Source organism: Camelus ferus, chromosome 11 (assembly GCF_009834535.1).
Source record: "Camelus ferus isolate YT-003-E chromosome 11, BCGSAC_Cfer_1.0, whole genome shotgun sequence".
Lineage (NCBI taxonomy): Eukaryota > Metazoa > Chordata > Mammalia > Artiodactyla > Camelidae > Camelus > Camelus ferus.
This window is the reverse complement of record NC_045706.1, coordinates 15,354,837-15,372,982: the sequence shown is the minus strand read 5'-3', so window position 1 is coordinate 15,372,982 and position 18,146 is coordinate 15,354,837.

Below are 18,146 nucleotides of genomic sequence, written 5' to 3'. Positions count from 1 at the left end.
GGTTGGGGCCCCCAACCCTTGGTGGGAGTTGGTGCTCAGAGTGTGTGAATCTTCCAATCAATGGAAGATTCAGCGACCATCAGGTGAAGTCATCAGGTGTCACACGCTGTATTGACTTTCTCAGGATGCTAATTATTAAAAACCACTATGAATACTTAGCAAAGTATAAGTCTTTCCAGATGGGAAAATTCTGGATCCCATGGCTCTAGATGTGAAGATTACCATTTGGGAAGGAAGGAAGTCGTGTTGAAAGTTAGCATTTAATAATAATCGCTGTGCTCACTCTGAGGAACACAGATGGACAGAGGAAGGTGTGGGGAGGAGATGGGGAAGGACATTTGCTGTACCCTCTCCTTGAGTGCCCACCTCCCCTTGGTGTCCTCACTTGAAAATTCAACCCAGCTGTCCCCTTTACTGTGAGTCCTGATTAGAGAGGGGGCAGCCTGGAGCAAGCTTAGCCATTTCCTGTCAACCTACCTGGCCCCTGAGGGGGCCTCATACCTAAATAAGTAACCGAAGTAACTTTATACAACACAAAGCCATTGGAAAACTACGTGGAAAATTATGCAGGAAGCACCTTCTTTAAAAATGACTGGCAGGTGGAGAGAAATTGTGCACCGTTTTCCCATATGTTAACAGCTTTTCATTTCAGGTTGGAAATAGAACCAAACCCAATCATTGCAGCAGGACTGAATAAAAGTATGCCTATGTGTTCAGCCCTTATGTTGATTCTTTCCCAGATTAACATTTGCCAAGAAAAACAGAAAACTACACTTAAAACTCAAGTTGCACAGTTCAGAGCAACTCTGTAGGTGTGTGTGGAGTACCTACTATGTGCAAGATGTCCTGAGGAAATAGAAGTGGGTGAAATGTAATCTTTCTTTCTCTTGCCACCTCAGGCATTGCAGGTTGTCAAGGTAAACACGTGGCTGCAAACACATAAACTGAAGATCTGAGAAACACAAATCAACGTCAAAGCTGATATCCCTTCCTTATTTCCAAACCGATGACCAACCTCAACCTGAAAGTCGGAATGAGACCCCTGTAGTAAATGACCTTTGGTCTTGGTAAATCCTCCAGATTTTCATCTTTTTGGCCAATTTGTATCTGTTTAAGAAAACCCATCGGTTCAACAAATATTTCCAGCACCTATTACATTTCAGGTAACTTTCAAGGCACCAGAGCCATAGCATTCAATAAAAGAAGCAAAATTTGCTGCTTTCACAGAGCTTACATTTTGGTAAAATCATCACATCCAGCATAGAAATTATAACGACAGATGTGTTTTCCATACAAAGCTAACGGTGAGTATGTACTTTCTGCCAATATTTTTTTAGGAAGAATTTTTATAGACTAACATCTGAATTGAAAATAAACTCTTCTGAACTTCCCTCAGTGTGTCCCATGGATACCTGAAGTACACAAGTTAATAAGCTTCTGCTTGCTTGTTTTTCTCTTGTTAAAAAAATAAACTCTACTAAATAATGTTGTCGATGAACGATCAGTCGATCTAAGAAAGAAGTGGAAGTTATTTCTGAGCCAAATTTGAGGATTATAACCTAGGAAGAGCATCTCAGAAAGCTCCAGGAACTGTTCCACCCGTTAGAAGTCAAAGCAGCACAGTTATATGTTTTTTGAGACAGAGGGGCTGCCCATTAAATGATGTATTATTGCCAGTTTACACAATCCAGATCTAAGCATCATCATTGTGGCCCTTCACAAGATCAAGAAGGAATGTTATCTTTTAAGGAGTTGTGTTATTGGTGCTAGGAGACTGCTGCTTTTTATGGTTGAGCAGGTATTTCTGCCGATGGGGAGGTTTGCAGATCCACAGTGCATGGTAGCAGGGAGAGAGGAGGTCAAAGGACAGAGAAAATTTTTCATGTTTAAATTCTTTTTTGTCTTGCCATAAAATATCACTTTTATTTCACAATATGCATATGGTTACTATTTCATTATACTTAAATTAATTTTTCTAAATTGAAGTATAGTCAGTTTACAATGTATCAATTTCCGGTATACAGTATAATGTTTTAGTCATACATACACTCCTTTTCATATTCTTTTCCATTATAGGTTACAACAAGATATTGAATATAATTCCCTATGCTATACAGTAGAAACTTGTTTTGTATCTATTTTATATGCAGTAGTTAGTATCTGCAAATCTTGAACTCCCAATTTATCCCTTCCCATTCTGGATCTTTATTTTAAAAATAATGTACTTACTCTAAAATTAAGTATAGCTATGCTATTTGATTACATACTTTTATTTTTAATTAATCATTAAAAAATTTAAATACACTTAATATGCTGATGGTATCAAAACACTTTCATGAATTTGCTGTTATTTCTAAGATCTTGGGTCTTGCTGGATTGTGGTTTTTGCCGCCACATACTCTTGGCTTTCCCCTCCCAACAAAGTAATCTTTTGAATAATTTGTTTTTGTCCTGAGAAGTAGCCATCCCACATGTGTACCCTTATAAAGGCCTCAAATATTTCTCACTTCACAATTTTGCTGCATGTGCAAGGTAGTTGGAATGGATCCGATATTTCCTAGCAACATCTTCGGGATATAAAAAGTCTGGAATTTAACATTCAAATGATAAATTGCGCCGTTGGGAAACTGACTAAAAACTCGCAGTGGTTTGTATTTATGAAAAGAACTAAAAAGAGAGTAATGTCGCCAGTGAATTCGACAGTGGGGTTCCCAAGGCGGCGGGATGTTGGTGACCGGCGTAACATCTGGATTCAGTCTGCCCTTCACCACTGACCGTGCAACCTTAGGTAAGTGACCAGTTCTCTGGATCCCTCTCCACTTGAAACCCACATCTGGCCTCCAAATAAAGAGCCTTCCTTCCCAAACAATTTGATGAAGTTGACTGGCTCTCTGTGAGTAATCCCATTTAGTTTTAAATAGAACCAGGTGGAACAATTCATCTTAGTGATCGCATTTTGATTGATGTTGACACTAATCTCAGGAATTTAGAACTGCCTGTCTCCTTTTCAGTACGCAAGGGCACTGAAATGATTTCCTCCCACGTACAAAATGATTTTAACAGACACTTAAAAATCACGTTACCTCTCCTAGATCTATTCTGAGTGATCAGAATTGGAATCTTGGCTAAATCCAGAATGACAATGCTGGGAAATTCACAGGACGAATCCTCTAGATAAAAGGAGAGTGAGAGCCTGGGCTGGTGGGTTGTTTTCAAATTATTTCAAGATCCCCTCTCCCTAGTTTTGTAACTCATTTCTTCAGTCATGAGAATAAATAGTTGCACAATATTTTCAGAACTTAAATCAGGCTGAAATCAGGCAATAAGATTAAAAACAAATGAATTTACTCTGCTTCTCATTTTTCCTAAGGCTTTATTTATTGGAAATCTTTTAAGTTCAGTGAAATGTTCAGATTCATCTTGTTAAGTAATGGCTTTTGTTCCATTATATAATTTTTTTTCTTCCATAAAATTGCCCTTGAGGCTCACAGTGACAATTCTCTCCCAACAGACTGGGAAAACACGCCTTAACAAGATTATGGACTTTTTGTGTGTTTTTAAATTTTTTTAAGCTAAGAAAAGGCCTAAAGGCAGAAAGATACCAGGTGAGGGTTTTTTGTTGTTGTTGTTGTTGGTTGGTTTGGTTTGGGGTTTTGATTTTTTCCAGAAAGCTCATACAGTTAAAGAGAAAACGCCACAGCAATTGTTTCCCAAATGCCAAGAAGTCCAGCAGATCAAAGCATCAGGACCTCATGGGCACAGGTGATGACAGAAGATTCTGACATTCTACCCTGACAAGACATAAAGCCACCAAACAATAATGAGGCGCTATAGAATAAACACGCTACATTTTCCTCTGGGCTGTTTGAGGTTGGGATTGGCTAGGGTGTGGAATCACTTCCTGACCTGCAGGCCTGTGGAATACCTCCTGGGAACACAGCATAAACATTTATTTATTCCAATAGATGTTCTGCAGATCATCTGCTAAATTCACTTCCAAGAAAATCAAACCCTTTCCCCCATTTATTTGTAACTTGTGAAAAAACATAATATTTGCACATGATATATGGGGGGGGGGTGTAACATTTATTCTATTTTCTCCTTCTGAAATTTTCAGTTTTCCTCATGACTGGAGAGAAATTCAACTCAAAATAAATTGCCTTTTCAATCTGCCTGCTTATAATAGTAAGAAAGCCTCTGATTTCTTTTCAGTCTAACATGGACTCATGTGGTAAAGGAATGCTAAGCTTACTAAACATTAATATGAAATGCAAGCCATCTCTTTCTGAGTTATACATTTTTCATAACTCATTTTATTTTTAGTATTCATTTATATCATAGCCTATAATGTGAAATGTGGTTAAATAATACGCTGACTTATTTTAGGCTGGATTCCTGTTTAGTCATGAGGAAAATCCTGAAAGTTTGCAGAGAAAATAATTGATTTCAAATTTTCTTAATCCATAAAAATCACATAGAGTTGAAATGAGTTGTACCAACAGTATGAAATAAATTGGAGCACCGGTCCCGATATGACAAAATTGAATGCATATGTTTCACAGTTACATTAACCATTCTATTATCTGTCCTAGTGAGATTTGATTGATTTAGGTCAGTGTTTCTCAATCCTGGCTACAATTCAGAATTCTCTAGTGAGTTTTCAAAACAAACCAACGCATGGGCCCCTCCCCAGATCAAACTGAATCAGAATCTTTAGGGGTGAGACTTGAGCATCGATACTCTTGAAAACATCCCATATATTCTCATATGCAGCCAACGTTGCTAATCACTTGTTTACAGAGAGTCTGACCCTGGAACGGTGACTGATCACGTGGTCTGTGGTCTGGAAGATGCCACTGCAGGTCTACTACCAGCAGGTAGCAGTAGAGGGAAATAAAAAACCAGGCCAGCCGCCAGACCTGGTTAAGAAGCCCGACCAATGTACATTGGGCACCAAAAGGAATCTTTAGTGACTGAAGGACTTCTTAAAGATTATTCTCAATGTTGTATTTTTTGGCTTTTTCTGAAACTTATATTTGGGTCTGATATTTGGAAAGCTCAACACACTTAACCAAGGCAAGATATATATGAAAGCCTGGAGAACGAAAGAGGGAATGGGGAGGAAAAAAGGAATCACAGAATAAAAGATGTTTCTTTCTCAAGGACTTCTTTGCCTCCAAAAAATGCAAAGTTATTGAGAGGAAAATCTGCATCTATATTTATGTCTGTATTTATCTATGTCCTAAACCTTCAGGACTTTGGAAAGAATCATGGAATTTAAAATGAAAGATGGAGGAATCTTGATGCCATGGCAAATGTGACCTTGAACAAGTTCATCTCTATGACCCTCAGTTTCCTCACTTGAAAAAGATGGTTTAGGTGGGGAAATAATTGAAATACAAACCACTTATAAAACTTTCAAGTGTGCAAGTGCTAATTATTTTCTTTAAAATTGGCTTTCAGGCATATTGGAGTTTCAAGGTCAATCTCTCTACAGTCATTTTTTGAGGGTCTCCCATGTACGGAGCCCTATACTAGGGGCTTTGATCTAATGAAGACTTATTACCATATGGTTAAGAACACTCATCACGAAAGTAATCATTGTTCTAAATATCTGTACGTGCCCTGACTCTTTCTTGGTGTCTCAAGAATTAGCTAATAAGGAGTTAATAGTTCAATTAAAGTTAGTTAAATGTGACTAAAATAGGACATTCTCTTGTCAGCAACTGGAAAGAGTTCTTCTGGCTTCTGGAGAGGAGCCGAGTTTTAAAATGTTTATATCCCCATGTCCTCCTGCCCCAAAAGGCTTAATAAAGTTTCTGGTTGGAATTAAATTTACAATATGGTGACTGGATGTTTCATTTTTTACTGAGATACAGTCTAATCCCCTTAGAGTATTACATTTCATCTATGTAAATATCTACAATTTGCAGATGCCTGTTCCTTCTCCAACAATTGCAAAAGACTTGATGATATTTGGCCGCCCAAGAGCTCACAGATTTGTTTACAAACTATATTCAGCATTATTTTCAAGCATTGCAATCAGAATCGTGAGCCTCAGCAGTCTGTTTGGGCATTTCATAACACATAGCCTTGGGCTGATAAACTTGACTCTTGTTTGTATGCCTGAACTCCCCAGCTGCACTCTGGTTCTTGAAGGGCAAGCACCACGACTTCTGTTTCGTGTCCATCCTTACGGTCTCCTGTATGTTGCATTCACAGCAGACACTCAAAGATTCTTCATAAGACAGAAAGTGCTGGGATTGGATGGATTTGGGGAGGCCATTTGATCTAACATTCTCCTCTACAGAGTAATGTTGAAAGACCCCAGAAAGTCAAAGGACACACCCATAGTAATTCAGCAGCAAAATGAGAACTTGAACCTAGAATTCCTAACCCTTAGATATGTTGGATGAATCAGTAAGAAGCATTAAACAGCTCACAGGAGATCATGATGCTTTGAAAAGCTGCCAGGAGTGAAAAAGGACTAAAAAGTATGGAGTGGTCCTACTCCCCCCAGCTACCGACCGGTCCCCTACGATGGAATGACACTAGGTTCCAAGTCTGAGCAGAACACATGGAAGCAGAAGTAGTGGCGTTTGGAGGGATATAAGGATATGGGGGGAAAGTAGGAGGGTTCTTTACTCCAATCGACCTCCAGGAGCTTTCCCAGCTTGTCCAGACCTGGTTCTTGAAAGAAAACATACTGATTACCAAAGCTCTAAGTAAGGGCTTTCAGGACATCTGCACATGTTGATCTGGACTTGGGTAAGACAAATGTGACAGGCATTTGTAAATAATTAAGCACAAGAGAAGCAAAAGGGAGATTCTTGTCCATCATTATTTTAATCCAAGAAAGACATGGCTTTCATCTGTATGGTCAGAATTTGGAGTCAGAACAAAACAATATCAAGAATGGTACAAAATTCAATCTAAGCTTTTAAAATGCAGAATGACCACATTTGTTCCCTTCAGTACTAGGAAAGCCCCAACTTGCCGCAAGTGACATTCTCTCTCTATTTTCTCATTCTGAGGTACAGAGGGAGCACATAGCTTTTATTGGATTCAAATCCACACTTGGTAAATATTTCAAAGACTGATGAAACACAATAAAAAAGGACAGCTGTGTGAGTAATCCTCGGGTAATGTAATGACTTCAGGCCTTCCAGCACTTGAAGTTTACAAAGTTAATTGTCAATTTCAGCTATGTTATTTGATTCATGATGAGACATCAATGAGAGATGGTTACAGCTCAGCCAATGAGAAGCCACTAAGAACTCCCAGTTTCTTCCAATGGCCAGTTTTGTTTATAACAGCCCCAACTTCCCCTTTTCCTCTATAAAATTTCTCTCTGTTTTACTAGACTTGCTTGGTTGATCATAATTGCACATCTAAACTGCAATTCTTTGCTGCTCCTGAATAAGCCCATTTTGCTGGTAAAATAACTAGCTATTTTATTGTTTTAGGTTAACAAATGTCAATAGGTAAGCAGTATTTGTCAAAACCTCCTAGGACTGCATAAAAATGGAAAACTCCCTAAGTTATCAACATAAATGTTTATAAATAAAAAACAGAGAATTGTTTTCTATCCAATTCATCGTTCCACCAAATGTTCACTTAATCCACTCAGAGTGGATTACTGACCACCAAAAAACTTTGATTCCAGGTACCAAGGATAAACAATTATTGACTGTTTTCTTCTTGGAATGTTCAGTTCTTCAACCCCACTGTTTATTTAAAACAATCCTATTTTTGACAGAGTTAATCTGGCTTAAGTTTAAATACATATAAGGATTTTTTCTTCTACTCCTACTCATGAAAAAAAAAAATTAAGAGGTGGGTCATCACAGACTACGAAATGGAAAGCATGGGGGCTTTTTCGATCATTGTTTGTTTGTGTCCTGGGTTATCCTCAGATACCAGGTTTTCAGGGGTACCCGATGTTTTATCTAACACCATTAGCTGCGTTGTCCTCTCCCCAGGATCCAGTCATCCCTCCCCTCAGTGGGTCATTTATGATCATCTTCTGGAAGCCTCCTGCACACTGAGTCCACAGCAGAGAAAATCCAGAAACACGGGCTTGCATTTCGGGGATAAGCCAGCCACCTGGCTAGGCACTAGATCCTAATGTTTTCCCCCCTTAGATTATAGTGCTATTCAAAGGCAGCTGCATTTCCTGACCCCACAACATGCAAGCTGGGGGTAATGAGTCGTGGTGCCCATCACGAGGTGGGGCAGAGTGCTTCCAGTGCAGAGAGAAGGCAGCTTGTGCTAGAAATTCAGTGCCATACAGTCTGCTAAGGGATCCCTAATGAAGCCACTTCCTCGTTGAAACTTTGCTCTCAGGTGTGTCACTTTTTTCCTTACACATAGTACTTATATTCTTAAGCTACAGCAGATGAATGTTCTAGTTTGTTTTCTCGTTGTGACCTATTATGCTGGTATCTTCTGTGATACCTGCCCACGTGTCACAGCATTGCAGCAAGTGTTTTCTCTTTCAGTATTTGTACATACATATTTCCTTCATGTTTCAGGATGCTTAGAGCGAAGCAACACCCACATTTCTTGGCTGATGATGCCAGTGCTAAAAAACTGTTAAATTTTATCTTTTACAGGGAGAAAAAACAGAGCTCTGAGTCCTTTGGATTAAAGCAGTGATTTGCAAATTTTTTGGTGGCATGAAGAATCTTCTGAGTCCTTCCTTCTTAAATACAAAAGCAAAAAAAAAAAAAAAAAAAAAAAAAAACCCGCAGATTGTGTAATTCCCAGACCCTACCCCCTTGGAGACTGTTGATTTAGGTCCATAAGTTCTTCTCCTCTCTCTCTCTTTTTCTAAAAACACAAAAAAACAAAACCTAGGGCCCTCGGTGATTCTGAGAAACGCCCACAGATGATGTTCTGAGAAACCTTGGGATGAGGAAGAGTTGTCTGAGCTGGTCTCACCCACTGCTGGTCTCACCCACTGCTAAGCTGTCATCTGGAGTGATCTCTGTCTAAGCTCAGAAAGGAACCCACTGAGGAATTAAAAAGCCCTTCTGTGAGTGCAACTGAACATTCCGCAGTGGGGAGTTTCTGGGTGCCGCAGAAGAGGTAAAGGCAAATGCTCTGTTTCAAAAAACAGTCTCATTTCATCACCGGGTTGCCTCCTTCTCTCCTCCTTCCTGCTCTCCCCTCCCCACTCGCTCATCCTGCTCTTCCTCCTCCCCTCCTGCTCTTCCTCTTCCTTGCCCTCCTCCCTTTCCTCCTCCTCCTTCTCTTCTTCCTTCTTTTTCAGTTCATTTAGGCACTATATTCTTTTCTCCTTTTACCATCCAACATCCTTTTCCACAAGCTGTTGCAAAGTCTGTCAGGAGACTATTTTTAAGAAGATGGAGTAGGTAAGTCTCAACTTCTAGCAGAACTCAGACGTGAGACTCAGAACTTCTGCAGAGCTGAGAGGCCACTCTCTCCAGAGTCTTGGCAGGGGTGGGAGCATTCCTTTCTCATTTTTAGGATGAGTATGAGAGGTGTGTGGAAAGTGGTGGAGAAATTCAGGAGCACATCATAGCTCAGATCCTCACAAGGGAGCATTCCTCCCCGTCTCACTCCACACAAACACCCCTGCTACCAGGAACAGGCAAACAAACAACTCAGAGTCACCATGTCCCACCAAATTCAAAGCCGTCACACACAGGCGCTAAGGCTGCGCCACAGTGAGAACCTCCAGGAACTGATTATCAAGATTAGTCACCAGGGTAACTAAGAATGAGAAGCGCTTTTGAAGTAGCTGTTGGGGAATGTAAGGGCTGCAAGACTAATTTAAGAGGTTGCTAACGCAGACAAAGCTATTTACAAGCAAGGTCTTTCATTCTTTTATTGGTGAAGCAAACCAGCTGCCCTGTTAGTCTTGACACTGTAATCTGACCAGTAAAATGGCAGTTGGTTAACCAACATCCTCTCTCACCACGCCAGGAAATGGTGAAAAATTGTCTCCATGGGATAAACAGAAGAAAATGCTTGTTATCTTTTCAACTGTTGAGAGGATAGGAGTTTCCAAAATAGGTGAACAATTACCAGTGGGCTTTGAATCGTGGTGCTTGTATCCATCTTACTTGAGGCTAAAAAGCTGTCTCCAGAGACTAACAGAGAGAGAGAGAGAGAGAGAGAAGAGAGAGAGAGAGAGAGAGAGGGAAATGGAACTTTAAAAAGCCACTCTTTTCCAAAAGCAAACTAGCTCTGTCCTCTTGTGCTCCCACTAGGGAGGGGCCAGACCTCTGTCTTGCATTGCCTTATAGGAAATGAAGCCATTTTTCATCTGGGAACCTGGCTGTTAAGCCTATAGAGGGAATCCTGAGTATTTGGAGGGCAATGGGAAGCAAAGGTTCTCTCCTATGAGTAGAGAATTAACGAGCAGTTCTTACTCAGGGTCACTCAACTTCTGTTCTCCCCAAAGCCACTTCCAACCTTCAACTATATCCTTCTTGTCAATGCTTCTTGGATCATCAATGTAGGGAATTCCAAGTGTAGGGGAGGAACAGATATTGTAGGGTATTATTAACCAACAGAATCACCAAAGAGGTTCCAGAGATCTGCAGGAGCCTATTAATGTTCGACGTCACTAGGCTGAAACTGGAGACTGCAGTTCTAAACTGTAAGTCCTTATTTGGCAACCTAGGTAATGTACACGTCTTAGCAGTTGCTTGCATGGACACCTTGTGTATCAGAATGAACAATGTGCGTGTGTGGATTTGTTCTGCTCCTGTGTGCTCACCATCCCCTGAGAATGCTGCAGAATGCATGTGCTTACGCTTACTCCCTCCTTCATTCACTTACTGATGGGCTGGTCTGTTGCTATCGGACATTTTAGTTAACACGAGTTTTAGAGTTAATTTTAGAGTTAATACGAGCATTTTAGTTAACACCACTGTAAGGGACCAGTTCTTCCATTGCTTTACCTCCAAGGCCCCAAATCTAAGTTGGAAGAAGTTCTGCTGTTTATATATGTGTATATATAAAGCCAATTTTCTCATCTGATGTATTTTAATGTTATAGAACATATATATTGTTATAAATAGCTTGACCAACACCATCATGTCCAAGTACTGGAAAAGCATGAAACGCTGAAAAAATATAGCAACTGAGCTAACAGACTCCGAGAATTATAAAGGCATGACCTGGAGATCCATCAACTCTCTCATTCTAGTGGAGGAAACAGACCCCATTTCAGTAATTCAGGGAAGCGAATTCATTTGCCCAAGGTCACAAAGTTAGTGGCAGAACCAGGCTTAAATTATAGTCCCTGGAAACTAAGCCAAAAGTTTCCATTACTACACCTGCTACGTCAGTAATATCTCTTTTCAAAGAGTCCTTAAATTAATTACAGGTTGTATGTTGATGATACTTATGACCTTTTTGCAGAGCTAATCCTTGACCCTCTGATCATCATGTTATGATGTCAGTATTCTCAGCTCACTTGGCTAATTTCACCATGTTTAGTTGGAGCTGGAAAAATTTCCCTCTTCCTTTGGTTGGTGGACATTCTAACCAAAAGGTTTTCGTCATCAAAGAGCCATGCTGAGGAGCTGGGGTGCTTTACTCTCTCACGTTCATCTCTAAAAGGGACTCAAGACCTGCTATCCATCACTGTATTTGCTCCTGTCCGGGCTGCTCTGGTAGGGACCACCATGCTGTCCTGGCTTTATCTCCAGAGTTTTCCAAGTGGGAAATCTAATCACGCTTCATACTCTCCCTGCAAAACTCGCATCTGTATCAGTGGCTGCCTGATGTTTCTCATTCATTCACAGCCTTACTGAATAGCCGCTAAGACTTGTATTTAGCATTGAAATTTATACCATATATGTGTGCCCGCCACCGAGAAGATGCTCAGCAGTGTTTGAGTAAATGTTTTGATGATGAAACAGGTGGCATACAGTTAGAAATATTTTGTTTGAACACCATACAACACAAAACAGTCATGCCCTCAATATTCCTATGGATTTTGCCAAATCGCCTCATGCTTCCAAGAGTTATTAGAAAGAGAAAATCATGAAATACAAAATGGGAAAGAGAGATTTCATGTGGTTGAAATAGAAGAAGAAACATGGCTGGTTAATAACAAAGGAAAATAATAATATTATGGAGCTGTGCTAAAAGAGGTGTAACAACTTGAGGGAGGAAAAAAGAGCATAAAAAAACACCATCGTCAGAAAATGTCCATGAGCTGAGAATATCCTTAGTCAAGAAAATTAAGAAAATTTGGGGAAAAAAACACAATCCAAACATCAATCAATAATCAAGAAGATGACAGCAGCATAATTTTTAAAGTTACAGAATCTATTATCTTTTTCTCGATCTTGAAAGTGTGTGCCTGTGTGTGTGCGTGTGTGTGAATGCACTGTTATTTTAGGAAAGGTGAAACGGACACACAGGAGCTGTGGATGTAATCGTAAAGCAAGAAAAGCCAAGTGTTTGGAGGACTGCTTTTGTGGGGCCACATTCTGAACCAGCACAAACAAGGTCCTGTCAGCTCACTGATAGTGCCCTGATTGCAAATGTGACCAAGTGGAAAAAACTTCCTGCTGCCAAATTCGTCACTGGAACTTTGATAAGAAGGTGACAATTTAGCAGTGGGTCCAAGTTCGGAGAAACATTCAAATTAAAAGGGGAAAAAACCTAAAAAGGAGGAAAAGGTAGGAGATCATTCTGTCGGTCTCCTTAACACAATAAAATGATTTCCAGTGTCTGTTTCCTCACATGTTCTGAAACTCCCCACGCGATCACCACTCACAGCCTCTTTGTTCTGAATACAACGGGTATTTTTCAGAGCTGATCTTCAGCGTCCTCTTGGCAGCATTCCTCACTGCTCATCACTCCTTCTTTCGTGACACTAGAGTTTCCTCCTGCCTCTGTGGTGGCTCTTTTTCCTTCTCCTCCGTGGCCCCTGCCCTTTAGTTGGGGAGTTGCTTGGAGGGTCTGTCCTGTCTTCTTCTCTTACCCTATGTATATATGCTAATGAAATGTATTATTCCCTCTCTGACTCAAGGTACCATCTTTTTGCTGGTGACTCTCAAATCTATTTCTAGCCAAGACCTTCCAGCCCTGGAGATCCAAAGTTTCCCTGACTGCCTTTGCATCAATGAGCACCAGGAATCTAGAACCCAGCAAGTCCCAGTTACTCACTGATCCCCCTCTGTCCACGCTGCCCCTCAAGTTACTGCTGAGTAAACAGCCCATCATTCAACCAGGTGACCTAGACAGACTCCTGAGCCTTGCCCTTGATTCTTTCCTCTTCTTTAGGTCACAGATAATTACTGAATGTCAAAATGTTCCAGAAACTGTGCTCAGTAAGCCCCAGGATGGGGAGTGAAAACAATCCTTGACCTCATGGACCTCATGTCATGGACACTCTTCATTCTCATCGGTCTGTTATTCCTGAGACCTTCTCTCTAGCCCAGTTGCTGCTTTCCCACTTTAGAGATCCATCATTTCTTGCCTTGATTGCTTCAGTTGCTTCCTGAGTCCTTTTTATGGTTCTAGACTTGCCCTTCTAAAACAATTCTACAATACAGGGGGAGAAACTTGCCTAAACCAGTCTTATCATACCATCTCTGCTTAACACACTTCAGTGGCTCCTCACTGCTTAGATCTAAGTGCAAAACTCCTCAAGAAATGGCTCATTAAGTGGCCCGTAGGAGCCCCTAGGAGGGAAGACACCACGGTGTCCCTTCAAACCTAAAGTCTATAAATATTCACTCAACATTGTTCATCAGGAAAAAAGCACATTCTATTAATAAAACTTGAATATCCATTTATATCTAAAGTTAGGAGTTTGCCATATGCATTGACTATGACAGAGCATCTTTTTTATGCATATGTGCTTCATATATATACAAAAATGGATCCTGCTCCACATATCGACCTGTTATATAACCTACTTTTTTTATTTTCCTATTTCGGATGTCTTTCCATGTCATTAAAGTCTCTGACCACATCATTTTGACGACTGCCCAGTGTTTTATTGACTTATTTTTAAATTTGATCTTTTCCAAAGTGATATGTGCACAAGTTTAAAAAACTCAAATAGGATTAAAGGGTTTATAATAGAATCTAACAACGGCACCTTGCGTCAACGGTCCCCCCTCCAGCCCTGGTCCCTAGGAGCAGCCACTTAAGAATATATTAGCTGTCGTTTCTCCTAACTGATCTCTAGATTTCCCAGATAATATGGGTATGCTGCTTTTTATTGATCTATTGATGTGCAGTGTGATATAGTCAATCATTCAACAAATACATATGATTCACTACTACATGCCAGACGCTGTTCCAGGCAATGAGCAAAACAGACAAGATCACTGCATTCATGAAACTTCCTTCTAGGAGAAAGGCAATTAAAAATCAATAACGCAATAAAACAACTTAATAGGCTGCTACATGCTGTGAAGAAAATAAGACAGGGGAAGGCGGACTTCAGGTAGAGTGGTCAAGAAACCCTTCCCTGAGATGACACCTGAGCTCCAAGTCTGCATTGGGAAGATCTAGGGCAAGAACTGCATGAATTAGGGTGTGGGTTGGGGGAATGCAACAAACCCCATAACAGAGAATTAAAACGAGTGATGTTTGGGTTTTGCCTTATATCATAGCCCAAGGGTCGGCCATCCAGGGGTCCAGGCTATTTTCTTGCTCCTCATTTGTGAGGTCTAAGATGTCTCTACCACATCTATGTTCCAAATAGCAAGACGGAAGAAAGAGACGGGCACATCCCTTCACTCTAAGGGCATAACTCAGCAATTTCCCACCTCTTCTCCTCACATACTTTTGGCCAGAACTTAGTCACATAGACACGGTTAGCTGCAAGAGAAACTCAAGATGTGGTTTCTATTCTGGGCAGCCATGCGCTGAGCTAAAATTCTATCACTGTGGAAGAAGAGGAGAGTGGGTATCAGGGACCAGCTTATTCTCTGCCAAAAGAACATTTTACACATAGGAAAGATCAAACACAAAAGCTCTGAGGAGGGAAAGACCTTGACTTGTTTAAAGAAGAGAAAGATGGCCAGTGTCCATGAACAGTGGTTCAAGAGGAGAAGAGCAGGGGGAGATGGGTTTAGGGAGGCAGCGAGGGACCAGGCAATGTGGAGACTTTAAACAGTGAAACTCCTTACCATGGTTTATTAGTTGCAATTGGAACCCATGCGAGAGTTTTCAGTGGGGAACTGATTTAACCATTGCCTCTCACATCTCACCCTTTTCCATTCCTTGCTAGCACTGTATCACTGATTTTGATATCGTTAATCACTATTTACATCACCACGAGTATATAAACATCGCTGTTTACAGAACCAAGTAGTGTAACTGAGGCTACTTTTCCTGTCTTATATAGCTTTTGGTTTGCCTCATGTTAATAATATGATTTGTTTTTCACTTTTATACACATATGCACACAAATACACAGCTTCGATTCATTCCGGATTCTCTATCATACCATCTATTATTTCTTGTTGAAATCGCTCACCCACCAATGGGATTGTTCTCATGACTCTATTCCTCATTAATACCTTCACTACTATGTTAATGAATTTGGGGAATGAGAGGAGAAAAATAAGCATGATCTATCCACCAATTTGCCATTAACATCTTAGCTTAAGAACTCTCTCCTTTTACAATAACTTTTAACTTGGTAATACACTGAAAATAAGACTCCCCCTTTGTTGCTTTTGTGAGACTGCAGAAAGGATTCAAAGGCTTCTAATACGTCTTTGTCAAGTTGTCCCTTTGAATGTTCCTGGATGCCTGGAGGGGACAATGAGCTAGCTTGGCTTTAATATGGCTATGTTCCTCATTTTTCAACTCCCAGCTTAGACACTGCCTCTACCCACTCCGTCCTATTCCTCTATAAGCATTACGATTTCTCATTGACTTTGTATATAGTCCATGAGCCCTGTCGAGGCAGGACCTCTGTCTTTTTTGTTGTTTTTCAACTGCTGAGCGTATTACCTGAATTCTTTTCGTGGACACTTAAATGTTTCTTGGGTGTATGGATGCTGTCCACCTCCTCCTTGAGTGGAAATTTTACTCATAACCACCTTTGATTTGCCACTCTGAGCTTTTATCTTCCTTGTCAGTATCCCAATTGTACTTATGTTTAAAATTCGCTTTAAATGCTGCCTGGCCCCTGAAGACTTCCCTAAGGAATCCAAGCCCCTTCCTCTGCCCAGCACAGTATCTTACACACAATTTACATCCAGTAAATGTTTCCTGAATAAATAAACCAAGTCATCCAATGAGGATTCAAATGAACTTTTTTCATGTTATGTTTTTAAAAAGTTTCAAGCTTCTACCATTAAATATTGAGGAGCTGAAAGGCTAGCATCATTAACTTCAACCACAATTCCTACCCTAGACACAGACATGGAGCAAGAGGATATTTAACATTTTTCTCAGTTGTTTATTTGGCACAGCAAGGGTAATGTAACCAAACCCATCTGTTTCGTCTTGTCCAGGGACTTCAGATGGTGACAAAAAGAACTTCATGCTGAACTTCTCATGACTTCTGACTCATTTCACCTGTTCTTTGTCAGAAATTTGTTAAAAATTTTTAATACATATAAATAAATTACTAGGACATAACCTGGAATAAGTAAAGAGTTCTTACATAAAAGTCAACAGCTTTGAAACAAAAAGATAAATTTCTTGGCTGATTATCTATTCTCATGACATGCAAATAGCTGAGCTGTTTAAAACACTATGCTATTACTATGTACTTAAAAAAAAAACCTGGATGTTAACCAGGAATTATATAATCACAGGATTTAAGACTAGACAGGACCCAAACAAATTATTTATTTCATTATCTAGCTTTCACAAAAGATCTTAAATAGCATGCCGCAATTTTAAAATTTAAAAACTAGATGAAGATTCACGTTTCTATATTCACATCAACATTGTGGGCCATTTTTATAAATTGCATTGCTTATTCAAGGTTAGCTGGTGTTGCCATGATATTTAAAAACTTCCTATCTCAAGTCTTCCCTTCCAGCTTCTCTGAAGATCATTTTGCTTCCCTTCTGCAAGCTGAGGCTTATGCCTGTCTTACAGGCACTGCATAGTAAGTTCTTCATGATACCTGAGATGCTGTTATGCATTTTACATTTATCCTGCTATTAATTCAAATAATTCTCATTGGACCAAAACTGTGGGCCTGTCATTATGAAAATCACCATCTTCCAGTAAGTTAAAGCCAAAGCCCATGAAACTGATGAATCTGCTTAGGTTTAAATGCAACATTTTAGAACAACCATTTAATTGAGCTTTCTCTACAGCATACTCTCTCAAGACAGAGTTAGTGAAAAGATGAACAACAGCATTAGTCATAAGGGAAATGCAAATAAAAACCACAACCAGGTACTACTTCATACTCACCAGGATGGTTGCAATCAAAAAGACAGACAATGACAAACGTCGGTGACGATGTGGAGAGACTGGAATTCTCATACGTTGCTGGTGGAAATGTAAAATGGTGCAGCATTTTGGAAAACAATTTAGAGTTCCTCAAAGAGTTTGTTGACAGAGTTGCCACGTGACCTAGGAATTCCATTTCTAGGTACTTATCCAAGAGAAATGCGTCTATACATGTTCTCATATAAACTTGTACAAAATATTATTAGTAGGATTATTCATAAGAGCCCCAAAGTGGAAATAACCAACATCCACTAATAGATGAATAGATGAACAAAATGTGATATTTTCAAACAATGGAATACTACTTGGCCATAAAAAGGAATGGAATACTAATATATGCTACAACACGGATGAACCTTGAAAACTTTAAGTCAAAAAAGCCAGTAACAAAAGACCGTGTATTATATTCCATTTATAGAAAATGTCCAGAATAGGTAAATCTATGGAGACAGAAAGATCAGTTGTGGCCTAGGACAAGGGGGTGGGTGGGAGTCAGTTGGGTGGGGCTGGGGGAGGAGAGGACAATTGATTGGGCCAATGGTTGCACAATTCTGTAAACATACCAAAACCACTGAGTTGCTCACTTCGAATGAGTGAATTATATGGTATGTGAATTGTAACTCAATAAAGCTGTTGTAAAAAACAAAACCTAACAAAACAGAGTTTAGCACTCTTTCCATGGATAAAAGACACTAATAAAAAATAAACTGGCT